General features: G+C 42.7%; 1 long non-coding RNA gene across 1 annotated transcript; it reads right to left on the reverse strand.

Annotated features, from left to right (window-relative positions):
- Nucleotides 1-6855: 6855 nt before the first annotated feature.
- LOC106739525 (uncharacterized) lies at nucleotides 6856-10950 on the reverse strand. Its single transcript, XR_001372798.3, has 2 exons — nucleotides 10848-10950; nucleotides 6856-8372 (listed from the first exon to the last, which is right to left on the reverse strand). It is a non-coding gene; the product is annotated as an uncharacterized LOC106739525 (long non-coding RNA).
- Nucleotides 10951-16199: the final 5249 nt, after the last annotated feature.

A 16199-nucleotide genomic window follows, 5' to 3' on the forward strand; every position in this document is an offset into this window, starting at 1 on the left:
AGAAGAATTGCTTCTTTGCAATGGTTTTGCTGGAGATGCATCAATCGATGCACACCAGGGTATTGCTGGCCTTGCTGGCTACAAAATTGCACTGCCGGCTCATGTTCATATTGTGGTCAATTATTACCCCCAGGTCTGTGGTGGCAAGTGATGGGGGATCTTCAGTCCTGCTGCCTGATGAAAGGCAGCAGTTGCACAAGCACCCATGTCACGAGTTTTGCCTGTCAGCAGCTAGGGGTGCAGGGCCCCAGAACCCCTCTGCACCTATCTCCTTGAAAGATGGCAGACTTTGTGGCTGCAGCAGGTCCTAGCATGCCTGTAGCTTTCACCCCACTGTGCCTTAACACACACAGTGTCACTCATGTCACGAGTTTTTCTTGTCTGCAACTTGTGGTACAGTTTCCCCCAAGCCCCTGTACTCATCTCCTTGAAACTTGGAAGCCTTTGTGGTCTCAGCAGGACCTAGGATGCCTGCAGTTTGACCCCACTGTGGCTTAACACATACATGTGACACAAGTTTTGCTTTAAAGATTTTGGGGTGCAGATTCCCCAAACCCCCTGCACCTATCTTTTTGAAACTTGGCAGGCGTCATGCCCTGAAGGCAGGCGTCATTCCCATAGGATATAATGGGGAAGGTCAAAACAACCTATAACGTCATTTCTGGCCTGATTTGGATGAAGCTTTCAGGCCAGAAATCACAATGTTATAGGTTGTTTTGACCTTCCCCATTATATCCTATGGGCGAAACGTTGAAACAGTTTCACCATTTCAACGCAACAGCTGTTTCAAATCAAAACAAAATGTGAAATGGAACGCTATTCCGTCGAAGTGGAGTGCTGCCATTTCGCACAGCCCTAGGAGCTATCACACTGCCTTACCACTGGGTGGCAGAGGCATGAACAATAGCCTATTTATGGAGCAAAGTGCTACCCTAGGATGAACAGGACCAGAAGAGCAGACCCCCTGATCTACACTGATGTAACTTACCCCATTGTACTGCTTTTGTTTTTACAAAGACTCAATTTCCCATGGAGTCACGTAACTTAGACCCACGTAGGGCAATGTGATATAAAGACCATCACAGGCGTGTTTTGCAGCAAGGTGATTGCTCCATATTTGGGTGTCTGACTCCTGTAACGTGTGTTTAAGATTTTGCTGACAGGACATTTTGTGTAAATAAGGCTTTGGAAAGCACATAGAAAACAAGTTCTATTTAGAGTTCTTTAATGTCCTTGATAAGTGTTTCTGCCCACAGGTATTGCCCTGTGGGGTCAGGCCAACTCTCAGGATCTCAATATTGTGCTGTTAGACAGGAGGGTGTGACTCAATTGCACATACACACACACACACACTACCAACTCAGGCACATACATATCCAAACCAGCCCAGGCACATGCATACCTATCACCAATTCAAGCACATACACACTACACACCAAAAATTACACAACAATCAGTTGTCAATACCCACATACTCCGTACACATACACAGATCACTAATTCGCATATCACGTGCACAATGACATTATATATATACATATAGTCACCAGTTCACACACAAACCACCCACCTACACATACATACAGGTGAGTTCCTAATTTGGATGGTACAGTATGTATGTGTGTGTTTGGGGTACTTGGGGGAAGGTTAAGGTGAGAGAGAAAGTATAAGGAGTGAAAGTCGCCAGAACCAGGATTAGAACCGGTAGGCTAGAGAGAAGCTGGCATTATAGGTCAAGTGGCCCCAGGATTACCTTGTGCCAGGGTGGAAGCAAGGGAAAAAGCCCAGTGGCAGAGAGGAAACAGCCAGAAAACAGAGGCAGAAAGTTGGGAGATCAGGGGAAAAGGCATTAGGAGAAGGCAATGGAAGTGGCAGAGATCTGGAGAAAAGGCAGTGGAGATGAGACAGTGGCAAAGAAACAGGAGTTTGCAGGCAGAGAGGAGCTCAGGACAGCTGGACCCACAGGAGTATGGGACAGGTGTTGGAGGTGGCAGTGAGCCAGAAGCAGGAGAGGGAGAAATGAGACAGAAGTTAGAGGGGCAAGGAGCAGAGCCAGAACCATAGTAAAGCTAAATCCAACTCAGGAGTCCAAATAACACTTTTATTAAATGAACACTGTACTGTACAGCTTGGTTCCTACACACACTCACACAAGCACTCACACACACACACACACACACACACACACACACACAAGCACTCACAATGGCAACAGGGGAAAGAGACTCAGTGGAAGGGCTGGAGTCCAGGTAGGGAAGAGAAGCAGAGTCCAAGTTTTGGTTAAAGAGTGGGTGATATCTACCTATCCAGGCTGGAAAGTGTTCTTTGTCCAGCAGGTGTTGTCCAGAGAGGGGTCACTGGCAGGGCCTCTGGGTAGATAGGTGGTGTGGCATGGTGCTGGTCCAGATGGAGAGGGCATCCCAAGAAGACAGTCTTCACCACTTTTTATGGGGCAGATTACCTCTGATCTCCTATGGGGAGGGCCTGTCCAGGCAAGGTCAGTCCTGTCCCAGAGGGCTCCAGGTGTTCTTACTGAGCATGTGCAGCCTGGCACAATGGTGGGTTCCTCATCTTTTGTGCCTTGAATGCTAACGGTGGTTCCAATGGCTGGGTCGTTGGTCCAGGTATTGGTTTTAATGGTTTGATCACTCAGAAAGAGCTATTTTTAGACCTACTGCCATTGTCTTTCAAGCACCCTCATTCATCCCCATTCATTCAGGAACCAAGTTACATAGGAGGGGTAGGTGTGAGTCATAGGTTACACAACAGGGCATGGGGACAAGATGGGGAATTGACAAACAAAATGGAAACTTGACATGACTTATGCTAACTTACATATGTAGGCCTAAATCATATAGTACCAGTAAAATGGTAATATAGAACAGTAAAAATCAATATAAACATAATAATTGTACAATATAAAGGAGAAAAACAAAAGAAATACAACTTGCTACCAAAATAAAATGCTGAAGCATATCCTATGTCTTAGCTCACTTATAGTTATCTATAGGGAATAGAGAGGGAGAGAAAAAGTCAGAAATGGTTGGGGAAGGGGGGAGAATGCAATAACGCCCCCCCCCCCCAAAAAAAAACCAAAACAAAACACAAAACAAAACAAAAAAACTGGGAGTTTTGCTATACAGGGGTACCTCATAAATCAAGAAGGATGGACAGAAAAGTACTTTTCCAAATAAGCAGACAACAAGAATGTCAGCAAATGAAGGAGTGACATGAATGCTGTTTTTGCAACTCCTGAAAGTACTAGCAGACGAAGAGAGTGGGAAACAGATAGCTCATAGGAAAGAGCATTAATGATGCCACACAGAGCTTTCCCTTTAAGAGCTTGTCTCTCAAAGTGCTTAAAAGGTTACAGACCTTCCAAAAGAGCTCATCCCTGCCTTTGCAAAACTGGTTTATCAGATAGCTGCCCAAACTGAGCACTTAAAATTTGCAAGCCTGGATTTCAGCTCTTCAAAATGAGGACGGCCAAGGGAACCTGAGGTTGGAAGAAGATCCTTAAGAGTAGCATTATAGGAAGAATGTGTACTGCATCTGTGCAGGGTATTGGACCAGATGATCTTTGAGGTCCCTTTCAACCCATCTATGACACAGAGAGTTAGACTGCTGTCAAAGTAATGGCAGATGACAGAACAAGTAGCAATGGTCTCAAGTTGCAGCAAGGGAAGTTTAGGTTAGACATTAGGAATTTTTTTTCTCACTAGGAGGTTAGTAAACCACTGGAACAGGCTTCCCAGTGAGGTTCTGGAGTCACCATTCTTGGAGGTTTTTAAGATCAGGTTAGACACAGCCTTGGCTGGGATGATCTATTTGGGGCTGGTCCTGCTTTGAGCAGGAGGTTGGACTAGATGTGACCTCCTGAGGTCCCTTCCAGCCCTCATTTCTATTATTCTGTGATTAGGCACTGCTTTAAAAGACAGATGATCCTGTTGTAGCACAGAAGAGGGAGAGCTAAGTAATTTTGGGAAAACCTAACCAGGAACATAAAATTTGATCCTATTTGGGGCAGATCAGTGCTAAGTCAGCACAATGCAGTTCACACCAGCAGAGGCTTTTTTGAAAAAATAGTTTTAATACCAATACATGCAAAGTTCAAGTTACTTAAGTCCAAGAAACCTCGAATTCTGAGGTGGCACACCATGACATGACATGTGACCTGTGACCAGTATGTTTTATGGAGACTCAATGACACAGTAGCAGGCACCTAAGCCAAGTGGCATAGCATTCACTGTGTGATAAGACGCTGCCTTGCAATTATGAGTGTTCATGAAATGTTTTCAAATCCTTCCTGCTGTAGATTCTTGAGAGCCACCCAATGGCTGATCCTGCCCAGAGAATCCCAGAGAAGCAGCTTGCCTGCTTAGGATCATTTAAGGCATTAAAAAAGCATAACTTTATTAAATGAATCAACTGGCATTTGAAGAAATAAGGTAAGGAAGTGGGCGTGGACTTGGTAGCAAGGAGGGCTGGAGCCACTCACAAGCACCACTTTGTCCTGACCAGTGGACCTCAAGTCTCCTGCCAGTGATACCACCTGAGACACTTAGGCCTGGGTGCATGCTGTGCACAGCTCATCCATATAGATTCTGGGCAGCTTCTTCCAGAGAGCAATTTGTTTCCAGCAACAATAGAGGTCCACAGCTCCATCACTATACAGTATATTGACTGAAGTGACTGAATAACCTTGGATCGCTTTCATTATAAAATGCCACTCAGCAGTGATATGGAAGTGAATTCTCTTTCAATTAAGGATCAGCAGCTTACCCTAAACCCAACCCCATATTCATTGGTGAGAAAACCTTGCTGTAGCAGAGGCTAGTGATCCTCTTGCTCACATTGGGAACATTTCCATGTGCATTAATGCACTTTAGTTAATGTGCATTAAATCTAGTACCTCCATTATGAGGTATTAAGAAAATGCACACTAGCCTGTCTTCATGTGTATTGACTAAATAACATGTTTTTAGTGGAACTTTAATGTATTAAAATAGGCTAATGCACATTAAAGCATGCAAATAGATGCATCCATTATATCCTTTACAATAACAGGGCTCCTTAGTGGGAAGGATATAATTTTTGGCACTGCAAAAAACCTAAGGGAGCTGGGGTTGACCTGGACTGGCAGGGATCCCCTGGTCCCAATTCAGGCACCATATTACAGCTAAATCCTTAAGAAAGGGAAAGGTGATTGAAGGTCAAGTGATCTTTGAGTAAAGGACTGGCAAACCTGCTAAAAAGTTGCTGTAGAGCTGCTAAAGAGAACATTTTGGTTGACCACAGAGGGAGGCCGAAGCCCTTGCAGCTAGAACTGAAAAACATTGTTGGAATTGTGGAGTAGATACACAGCTGCATAAATCAGTGTGGTGTCACTGAGGCTGAAAGAGATGTGTTGATTTCTACCACCTCCAGACTGGTCCATAATCTCAAAAAGATATTGGGGGGGGGGGGGGGGTTGTTTTTGCTTTTGTTTCTTGAAGGGAAAAAAAAAATCAAGGCTACTTTATAATTACAAAGGCAAAGATCTCTATTTTATAATTTAAAAAGTAATAATAAGTAATGACCTGATTGTGGAACTGACCCGTGTTACCTTCAAACCCTGTTATTGCTCAATACGATGGGGGCCAGATCCTATAACATACTCTTAGTGTTTCACAATACTTTGCATCTACAAAGCTTTAATGAATGTTTGTGCTGCACTCTGAAAACAGCCTTGTGAAGTGTATTTGCCCAGGAGATCCCACAAGGATGCAGCACAAGTTACACGTGATTTGTGGAAAAGAGTTTACAGCTTTATTAAACAAGAAAACAACATGACCATTAAAAAAAAAAAAAAAAATGAGGAGGTTGAGGACTGCTGTGAGGGCTGGAGAGGCTGCTGTAGTATTTGTGATAGCAAGCAAAATATCAAAGGCACGGGAGAAAAAAACATCAGGTCTGCTTTAAAAACATGATAGTGTAGCAGCAGCAGTGGTGTTAGACTTTGTGGTGCATATTTGGGGGTCTTTTTCAAGGCCTTCCAGAGATCCAGTCTCACCTTAAAACGTTTTCCTTTTAAATGTCTCAGGTCCTTAAAATGTCTCAATCAGTAACACTAACCATGAAATATGGAGTAACACTTCAGTTGTGTTTATATCAAGCCATGCAGCGCAGTGAGAACTTCCACGTTTGCCATGTCTATGCAGGTCTCCTTTGGGCCAGAGTTAAAACTTGGTCGTCATATCCAGTGCCACATATAATGTTAGCGTTTTATTAGCAAGATGTAGAAAGTTAACTCGGAGCCAGAATCCACATGCTGGAAGGTCATAATTTGGGCTTCTATCACCTTAACTCTGCCGATGAAGGTTTTTGCCAAGACATTTACTTCTATTTATGTCTGCTTGGGTCACAGTCATGCCAGGATTTAAACAGGTGCTTAACTTTTAATCTTGAACTTTCCAGGAGGGTTGCTCTGTTTGAATAGGTGACAAGGTGATTGTATAAATTAGACCTTGCCATTTTTTTCCCTTTTTTTTTCAGGTAGAAGGAGAAAAGCCCAGCGTGGATGGAGCATTCACAGGAGCATCTTTCATTTCTACTCTTTTGCTGCCATACAGCTAAAAGATATTGAAAAGGACACCCCTCATGGGGCAGAAAGTAAATGGTATTCAATAGCACATGCACTGAAATATGTAGTAGGGGTGAAATTCATGCTTATGTACAGGCCTGCCCAATACTACAGACCATGCAAAAGCAATGATTAGCCTCTTGCTTCTGAACTTCAGGGTCTGTTAGGTACTGAATGGCACAGAGTGGAATGGTTCATAGACAAGAAATGGAGGAGAAAGGAAAACCAGGAGGTAAGTGTTATGATGCTTTTAATGAGCATGAGAAGTGATGCATATACTTGCAAATGAGATAATGCAGTAGATGAGGAAAATATTTCCAGGGATTCAAGAGAGGCTCGGATGAACTACCCCCTTCAAGGTTTTGCATTCTGAACACCATACTCTTCCCCATTCCAACTGTAAAGTTTAATGAGCATGGGTGAACTTCCATTGCTTCTAGTTACTTATTGTCCCCTGGTCAGCGTAAATCAAGCAAAGCAGAATATGAGTAGAGAACGAAGCTGTGCAACCATTATAGCATAGATCTGAAGTAAAATATAACAAGTAAAAGATGTGTGTGTGTCATTTAAAAACCAAATCCTGGTAGAGCTGGTTGGTAATCTTTGGGTTTATTAATGCTTTTCCGTCTGTACAGTCTGGCTCAATAAAAACGAATTGCCGTAGGAAATTTGATCAGTTTTGACGAAAATGTTGTTAAACAAGGTATCAAAGAAAAGTTTCAAGCATGCCATTCGTGGGCATGAGTGGAGTGGAACTTCTCTATTTTCCATCTCCAGATGAACTTTTTCCCCTCAATAATGCATTTTATATGGTCAATGACACTGTGATTTTATTTTAAAGTCAAAATGGGAATAAACATTTTGATGGAGCAAAACAGAACATTTTTATCAGCTCTGGGCATCATTTTTTATAACTAATTTCATGGAATTTTGCAAGTTTTTTCCGACACATTTCTGGGGGAAAAAACCCAAATGTGAAAACAGGGGGCATGTCGACACATGTATTTTAATGTGCATTAGCCTATTTTAATGTGCATTGAAGTGTCACGTAAAACCCATGTGCTTTCCCTAAAGCACATTAAAATAGGCTAATGGCCCTTTTTGAGTACCTCACAATGGAGGTACTAAATTTAATGCGCATTACCAAACATGCATTATTGAATGTGTAGATGCTCCCAGGGGTTTTTCCAGCTGACTGGATATTCCAGCTCCCACACACAGCTCTAGTGCCAAGCATTCACAACTTCCATTAGCCTCACTTGAAGTTGTGGGTGCTAGGCACTTCTAAAATCCATAATCCACAAACTCAGCCATGAATCTGTTCCTTATTTTTCATGTTTGCTTATTTCTTGTTCCATGGATAATCCTGCTGGGTTTAAACAGGCCCACAGTTCCCATAGGGGAAATCATCAAAAGGTTCAGAATTACACAAGCTCCCAGGACCACATATTCCCCCCAGACCAAGAAGGCCCTCAAACTCAAAAGATCTCCTGGAACCAAGTAAGCGCTCCATGTCAAATAAAGCAGAGGATCCCACCAGCGTCTGCTGAGGGAAAGTAGTGAGAATTGGGCCAGGGTACGTCACAGTACAGGGTTGCCCATCTTCCAACTCGGTTTCCACTATCCTGTCCGGGTACTGTGCAGAATAAATCTCATTGGAAGTGACAGCGAAAGGCTCTGGGCACGGTGGCAATGTCACGCCACAAGGCGGGTAGGATATGTCGTAGCAAGACATAGGATGGAGGCAAATCTGCAACACATAAGAGCAAGCAGAACAAACATGATACACCCGTACATGGAAGAGGAGGTCCTGAGGTCAGGTGCTACCATTATGGACATAAGCTAGAAGGAAGGACATGCCAGGCCATGATGACTTGTTTTTCCTGGACTGTGCTTACCTTATGATAACTCTGTGCCTCAGTTTCCTGCAGGTGTTGTGAGGATTAACGTGGATGCGGGATATGGGGCAGCGCTTGCCGCGTAAGTGGCAGGTGACCTTGTTAATAGGGTCAGAAATAGTGGAAAGGAAGGTGAAGTGAAGCTCAGGAAACAGGGTGGGAGGACAACAGAAGGGAAGGGATAGCGATGGTGACAACTGGAAATGGGTGAGATCATGAGGGAGGAATGAGAGAAGTTCGAAGGGGCTAGTTAAGAGGTGGGTAAAGGGACCAGAATTAGGAGGAGGAGGCGGCTTGGGAGAATGGGTAAAGTGGGCATCCTCTGCTAGGCCTGACTCACTGACCTAGCTCTCCCAGATGTTTTGGCCCCACTTGCTCCTGTTTTCAGGCACCAGCCCTAGACATGAGCCAGTGAATTTGCTCCAGGGACACCCCCCTCCCATCCCCTTCACACTCAAATGTATTAAGGGCTGAGGGCAGGAGGGCCCAAAAGTGACTTTACTACCACTTCTCTCCATATGGTGCGTATACATGGGTGAGTGCAGCATGCTCAAGGGTGATGCTCTCTAGGGGTATCAGAGTTATGGTGCGGATATGCCCTTCACTTCCAGCCACATCTGCCCCGTCCGCTTCCTTCTCATCCTCTCATCACATTAGCCCTTGGTCCCTCTTAATTGACTCTGAACTTCTCTTGCTCTTTCCAGAAGGGCACTCCTGTTACCACCATCACTGGCTTTTCATTTTTCTCATCCTTCTATCCTCCTATTTATTATCTCACATGCTATTGAAAAAACTAAAAAATGTTCGTCCCCATCCTTTGCACACTGTAAGCATTATAGCACCTGTGGAAAAGCACAGAGAGTTACCTCGGGTCACTTGCTGAACAAGTAGAGCAGCGTGGGCCAGACCAGAGACCCGCCTAGTTGATGATAGCTTTATTTACACTTTGGATTTCAGTAGCACTGAGAGCGAGTCCCCGTTTTCTGGGGCATTGTATAATCACAGAGTAAAAGAGAGTCCCTGCCCTGAGCAGTGCCCACACTAATTAGGCAAGGAAAACAAAAGAAAGGAGGGAGGGATAATTATCTTCATTTTAACAATGGGAAGATGATGCACAGAGATGACAAGGTTGCCAGTTTGAGCGATGAGTTAATTAGCAAGAAGGGGCCCCCACTGATTTGCCCACAATCAATCAGGAAACTTGTAGGAGGGTAGGAATCTAAATGCAGAGTTCCTGTGTCTAAATTCAGAGCCTCCATCCTACTGTCACCCATTATCTCTTGTTTTTCCATACCTGTACCCACTCAGGGCTACATCTGGGGGACATGCCTTGGACTTCAGCAGAAGCAGGATGAACTCCGCCAGTGCAGGAGATGGATAAAAAAAATTATTAGTTCTGCTGTAAACATGAAAAAAATTGCCAGCAGGAGTCACCCCAGCATGCCATCTAGCAATGCATGCTGCCACCTATAATACCCATACGACGTCTTTTGGACGTAAGTATTAGAAGTCTCAATGGGTCCATTGCAGAACAAAATGCCCACAGAAGTTTGTGCTAAAACCCCTACAAGAGATGTTTGTGCTAGGGCATATTTCTATATTTCTATATAAAATTATACATGACCCTCCAAACTTCAGATTTCCATTATATAAATACAGATTAACCTACAAACAGCAACAAAACAATTCTTTAGTCTATAGAGGTTTATGAAAGTATTTGGGGCAAATTCTATAGCTAGTGAAAGTTGTTTTGTTTTTTTTTTTTTAATACAACTAACAATTGGAACATATATATATATCTATATATCTATATCTATAGATATATAGATATATCTATAGATACAGATATATACAGAGAGAGAGAGATCTATGTGTCTGTGTTTGTATGTATGTATGCACACACACATAATACAATGTATTTGTATTTTAATACAACTAACAATTGGAACATATACACATATACATACGTGTGTGTGTGTGTGTGTGTGTGTGTGTGTGTGTGTGTGTGTGTGTGTGTGTAAAAAGAAATATATGTATTAAAACTCCAGGGTTTTTCAAAATGGTTTGTACATCCAATTCACTTAAGCTACAGCTAAAACGAATGCGGGGTTGTGGGCTTTTTGGAGGTCCCAAGTTATCTATGTCACTTGAATACTCCAGCCATAGTTTATGAAGTCTACAAGCTCCAGTGGTAGAAACTGGAAAACTATAGAAACAATTCTTTGTGAAAAGAACCACATGGTGTTTTGCAAGATTTAATCCTAAATTAAAGCCATGGTTACATACTCTTTGGATAGCAATAAATAATTCATTCAAAATGGACTTACCCTGGTCCCCAAGGAGAATAAGTCAAGAGAAGTGGCGAGAAGAGCACTGGGTGGTGAGTGCTTTTATATGATGCTGAGAGCGCCTGGAGGACCTGAGACACCCTTTGTGCACACAGTCCTAATTAGTTGCAAAACAAACTTTGCTGCATGCATAACTCCTGCATCTAATGAAATTGTTTTGCTTGCTGTTGGTGCTTATTAGCTCATTTTGAACTGCACGTAGCATGGCATCATTATCATTTTATGGGTCAGATAAAATTCTTGATATCTTTCCACTGACCACATTTCAGTTATGTGAGGAATTAACTGGGCTCCATTTATGTACTTTTTTTATCAGCTTGAATACATGAAGCCCTTCAAGGAAGCATGAAATGCTGCAAAGCGCAGGATCCTACTTCTGTCCTTCGTGCCCAGCCTGCTGTACATGTGCAGGTGAACTGCAGTTTAACTTTGCAAATTGCTAGTGAGGAGCTGAGTTTAATCCACAGTCTCTTCAACTTCTGTAAGTAGCCATGAAGGCTCATATCCTATTAGTGTATAACCTCAAGGTGTCCAGATGGCAGGTGCACAGTTTTTAGGGATCTCAGACACTATATGCAATCCTGTTCTGTGCCACTGCCCAAGGTCCCATAATGCACCTCGATTCCTTAAGGCTTCTGTCTTTCCCTGAAATGTCCTTAAATGACTAGACTTGGCTTGTTGTACACATTCAGAAGTGACTCAGTATATCCCCCATGGTCTCTAGTGACACTTATAGATTCATAGATACATTGATGTTAGGGACTGGAAAGGACCTCGCAAGATCATCAGGTCCAGACCCCCTGCGCTTGCTTTCTTCTGTGATCCTGTTCTATGTGGAGTGGTCATCCATTCCACTCAGGTTCCCTGTTCAAAAAGAAATGCTCAATGCCTGTGTTTGATGCCCAGGAAGTATGAGACCTGGGTCTGAGCCCACCTCTCCTTGTGGGAATTTAAACCCACACCTCCTGGTTTCCAAGCAGAATGCCATAAGCTCTAGCCCATAGGATAGGCAGAGCTGGGGAGCTTCTTCCACTGCTCTTCTAGCAGCTGGTCCCTTGGTGGAAAGGAATGTGAGCATCATGGGGCCAGAAGGAGAGCCTGTAAGAGGAAGTGTGACTCAATATCCTAGTGGTTAGGGATTTATCTGGGGGGGAGGAGGGGTTGAGTCTTGCTCATGATGCTTGTAATCAGGTCTGTCCAGTGGTTATTTAATGCAAATGCCCTTCGAAACCCATATATGTCCTTTTATATACATATACATATACATATTAAGGATGTGCAAAACAAGCCCAAATCGATTCGGATTCACCCCAAATCATGGACACTGATTTGATCCATTGATTTGCATCACTGTCCCTGATCTTATTTAGCCAAATCTGATTCTGATGATTCAAAACTGATTCAGTGAATCAGTGATTAGGACACAGGCACAGGTTTTAAAGTTTTTTCTACATACCTTGAGGTAGCAGCGTGGCTCGTGATCACTGTGGTGCTGAGGTAGATGGAGCACCCCATGGCAGTGCAGGGGGCTCTCCAACATGCTCAGCAGCAAACCTGGAAGTGGACCAGAAGTGCTTCTTCTCCGAATCGAATCACCACCCGAAGCTTCGCACAGCCCTAATACATATACATGTTGGGGGGTGAGTGTGTGTGTGTGTGTGTGTGTGTACGTGTACATATATGTATATATCTATATCTATTTATAGATGTAGATATATATGTTCCATTAGCTAGTTGTATTAAAAACCGTTACCATCTTTCACCAGCTATAGAGGCTATAGAGCTTGCCAGGTGATTGTTGTTGTTTGCTCAGAAATCTGAAAGACAACTTTTCCCAATGGGTGACAGAGGGAGCCACAAGCTGGAAACAAATTCACAGAAGTGTTTAAGTAGCTGTAATATTTGTGCAAACTAGAAATCATGTCTGGGAAAGAGAGGCATACCACCTGAGGAAGACATTATTAAAAGACGTTATTAACCCCCCCCCCCCCCGACCTATTTAGATGTGTAGCAGGGGTAGATCAGGAGGTGACAATGCAATTGGCAGAGCCATCCTGATTGACACTGGCTGAGAGTTTAGTAGCTATAAATTTGGGGGAAAGTCCTTGTATGCAAGGGTGTGCAAAGCTTTCCTTAGTGCTATGCAAATAGGGGGCCCATTTAAAGGACCTTGACATGGGTATTTCATGATGAAACTCTTGCACAATATTTGGGTACCAATTATGATCTTTCAACATTTTGAATTGGCCAGTCATGCTCTCTGAAAGCCTTTTGTCTAAAGCCGAGTCCCCAGAAAGACCCTTCCTTTACTCTTTGCATAAACACCACTTAATAAAAAGAATATTTAAAAGGAAGGGGGGAAACCACCATTATCTTTCCAGCTAAGCAGGGCAGCATGTAAGCTCTCTACACTAAAGCTGCAGTGTGCAGAGGACTTGTTGTTGATCCCAGAACCAGGAGACCAGCAGCCCAGAGTTGCTTGCAAAAGTTAGTAGGGCAGAAACCCCTTAGGGGAACTGAGCTCCTGGAGGTATTAGCTGGCCATCAAGGGGGTGTGATGGGCTGGATCTCATTTGCATATTAATTATAGGAGAGTTTAGGATATCTGGGGGAGAAACACAGTCATGTTTTGAGTGTGGGTGTAAGGAAGACCATTGCTACTGGTTTTGAATAAAGAAGAATGAAAGAGCTGTATCAAATCTGTTTTGACCACCCCTTGCTCTTGTAGGCTGGGTATGGGAACAGAGAAAAGAGTGGCTTAATTGGTAAGGTTTCTGTTAAGGATTATATGTACCCCTGATTTTGGTTCCAGGAGGCTAAGGAAATTGCTAATCACCTTTAAATCAGCTGGTGAGACTGAATCTATTTGAAAAGCTGTTGAGAGCAGTGAGTGAGTGAGGAAATCTGCTGATGATCTTTCTACCTAGGTCTAGAGCTGTAGGCATGTCAGCTGGGATGGGTGGAAGAGCCTCTAGAGCAGCATCTTATGACCTGGGGCTGTGACCACATGGACTTTGGCTTCTGCCAGTGCTGGGCAACAAATCATGAGTGGGGGCAAGGGGGAGGAGGAGAATATTTAAAGCTCCATGTCTTGCTTCTGTAGCAACTATAAGTCCTATGAGGAGGGCTGGGGTTAAGGCTTTTGTCAAGAGAGGTGAATGATTTACTAATTGCTGGCTCTCCCAAGTTTGCTTCTTTGTTTAAAACTGCCCAACTTCGTGTCTGCAAGTGGAGAAAGTGCTGCCCTTTAAAGGCAATGAGAGGAAAGGATTGCATTTGTTCTGTATCTCTAGGACAGGGGCTCCAGCCAAACCTTTTCATAGGGAACTTGGAGGACTTTCTAACCCTTTCCTTTATGTAACTGGTTAAAACATGGAAGTGAATGTGAAACGATTGAAGGTAGAAGCAGTGTGGGAAATCAGTGCAGACATGCCTTGAGACAGATAGACCACCCCCTCACAATGAAGAAAATGGGGGGAAATAAAGACTTGTTGATAGCACTGCTGTGTCCTAGTGGGGGAAAAAAATGTATTATGAATTTGGACCTTCAGATTATATAAATGAGTCCAGTGTCGGTGAAGTCAATGGCTCCTTGCCAACTTGCTTCAACCTGGAATCAGATATATGAGCTTTAAATTATTAAAACAGTTGCAAAGTATTATTTTTTTTTAAATGAAATGCAGGGAGGCTCTGATTCACTTCCCAATGAAAATCAAATGAATGACCTTGACACATGCATCTGAAAGTGATACTTTTGTAAAATGCTGTAGCGCCTACACCTAGTGATGTGCACTTGATCACTTGACATAAAAGTCAATGACTTGACATAAATGACTTGACAATGTGCACTTGACATAAAACAGATCTTTTCATTAATGAGTTTTTGTGAAATGCTTTGAAGACAGCTTTGTTCTGGGGAAGCTGCAGACCTCCCCACCATAAATATTATTGCCCAGGCAATTCCCACACAGAGGCATCATAATTTAGGGATTATTTATACAAAAGAGCATGCAACTTCAGCAACGTCAGCAATGCTTAACAATGTAAAGAAATGAAAGAGGGAGACTGGCACAGTTTTTGGAAAAAAAAAGACAGTTGTAGCTCTGAGCACAAGCTATTATGCTCTCAAAGCTGGATGCCAAATAGTGCAAAATGCATCCTCAGCCAGAAAAAGCCACTGGTCATTGAAGCCTGAACATGCTTTTTGCACTCCCTCCTCTCCCCATAGTCAGAGTCAAAGCCACCATGGGACAGAGTAGATTTGGAAACCATGGGGCAATCTATTCAAAATTAATGGAGTAGAGAACTGTGTGGCTTTTCTTTAAATTGTATTTCCATTTAATTTAATTTAATTTGTATTTATTTTTTATTTTATTTAATTTATTTTTCATTTATTTCATTCCATTTTATTTTTATTTTATTTTATATTTCTTATCTTTTATTTTCTGTTATTTCATTTTATTTTAAGCAGTGCTTGGGATAAGTGGGGATTGAATGCAATTTCAAGGCTATAGAGAAAGATGGTGGAATACCTGAGATGGAAGAGAAGTGTGAAGCTGAAAGCTTTATCAATATGCATAGATGGGGAAAGGCTGCATCTTAGAGATCATCTAGAGAAAGAGTTGGAAAGTTTTTACATGGAGCTTGGGTGTGAGAACCTGGGGTAGAGATCCAAACTGAAGATGACCTCTGAGTGATGGCCTAGTGCCAGAGAAGATAGTTGTGGTGTCCACTGTGATAGAGGCAAAAGGCAATGGAGGAGGATGGGGGGCTTGAGTGTGGGGAATATTATAAGATCTGGTTTGGGTATGTTGTATTTGAACCAGTGGCTAAACATCTACAAAGAAATTGTAATTTGGGCAGAGAGGTGGATTTATGAGCTGTCAACCTTAGAACTGATGGAATGAAAAAATCTGACAACAAAGTGAACATATATGCAGAAAAGACCCTAGAGGAGGGGAGAAGCTGCTACAACAGTTCTGTGTTTAGACACAATTCAAAGGACTCTTGAAGTTGCATTAAAATGAAATTAGCTTCCAAAATGAACTGCTGAATCAGCAGCAGCTATAGACATGATGTTGCAAATCTGAGTTCATTGTGTCATGAGAATCATGAAATACAACCCCACCCAACAACAAAAAAAGAGAAGGATCTCCATTTCCAACTCTGAAATGCTTATGGCACAGAAGAAGTGGGGGAAGTGTTGGCTTTGACTTTGATAGACATAATATTAATAACTTTGGACCATGCTAGAGCTCATGACTTCAAGATTACCAAAGAACAGTTCATTAAATATTGGGTTTACAAAGTTAATTAACTGGAAAAGATTTA

The sequence above is a fragment of the Alligator mississippiensis genome, chromosome 15 (assembly GCF_030867095.1).
Source record: "Alligator mississippiensis isolate rAllMis1 chromosome 15, rAllMis1, whole genome shotgun sequence".
Classification (NCBI taxonomy): Eukaryota; Metazoa; Chordata; order Crocodylia; family Alligatoridae; genus Alligator; species Alligator mississippiensis.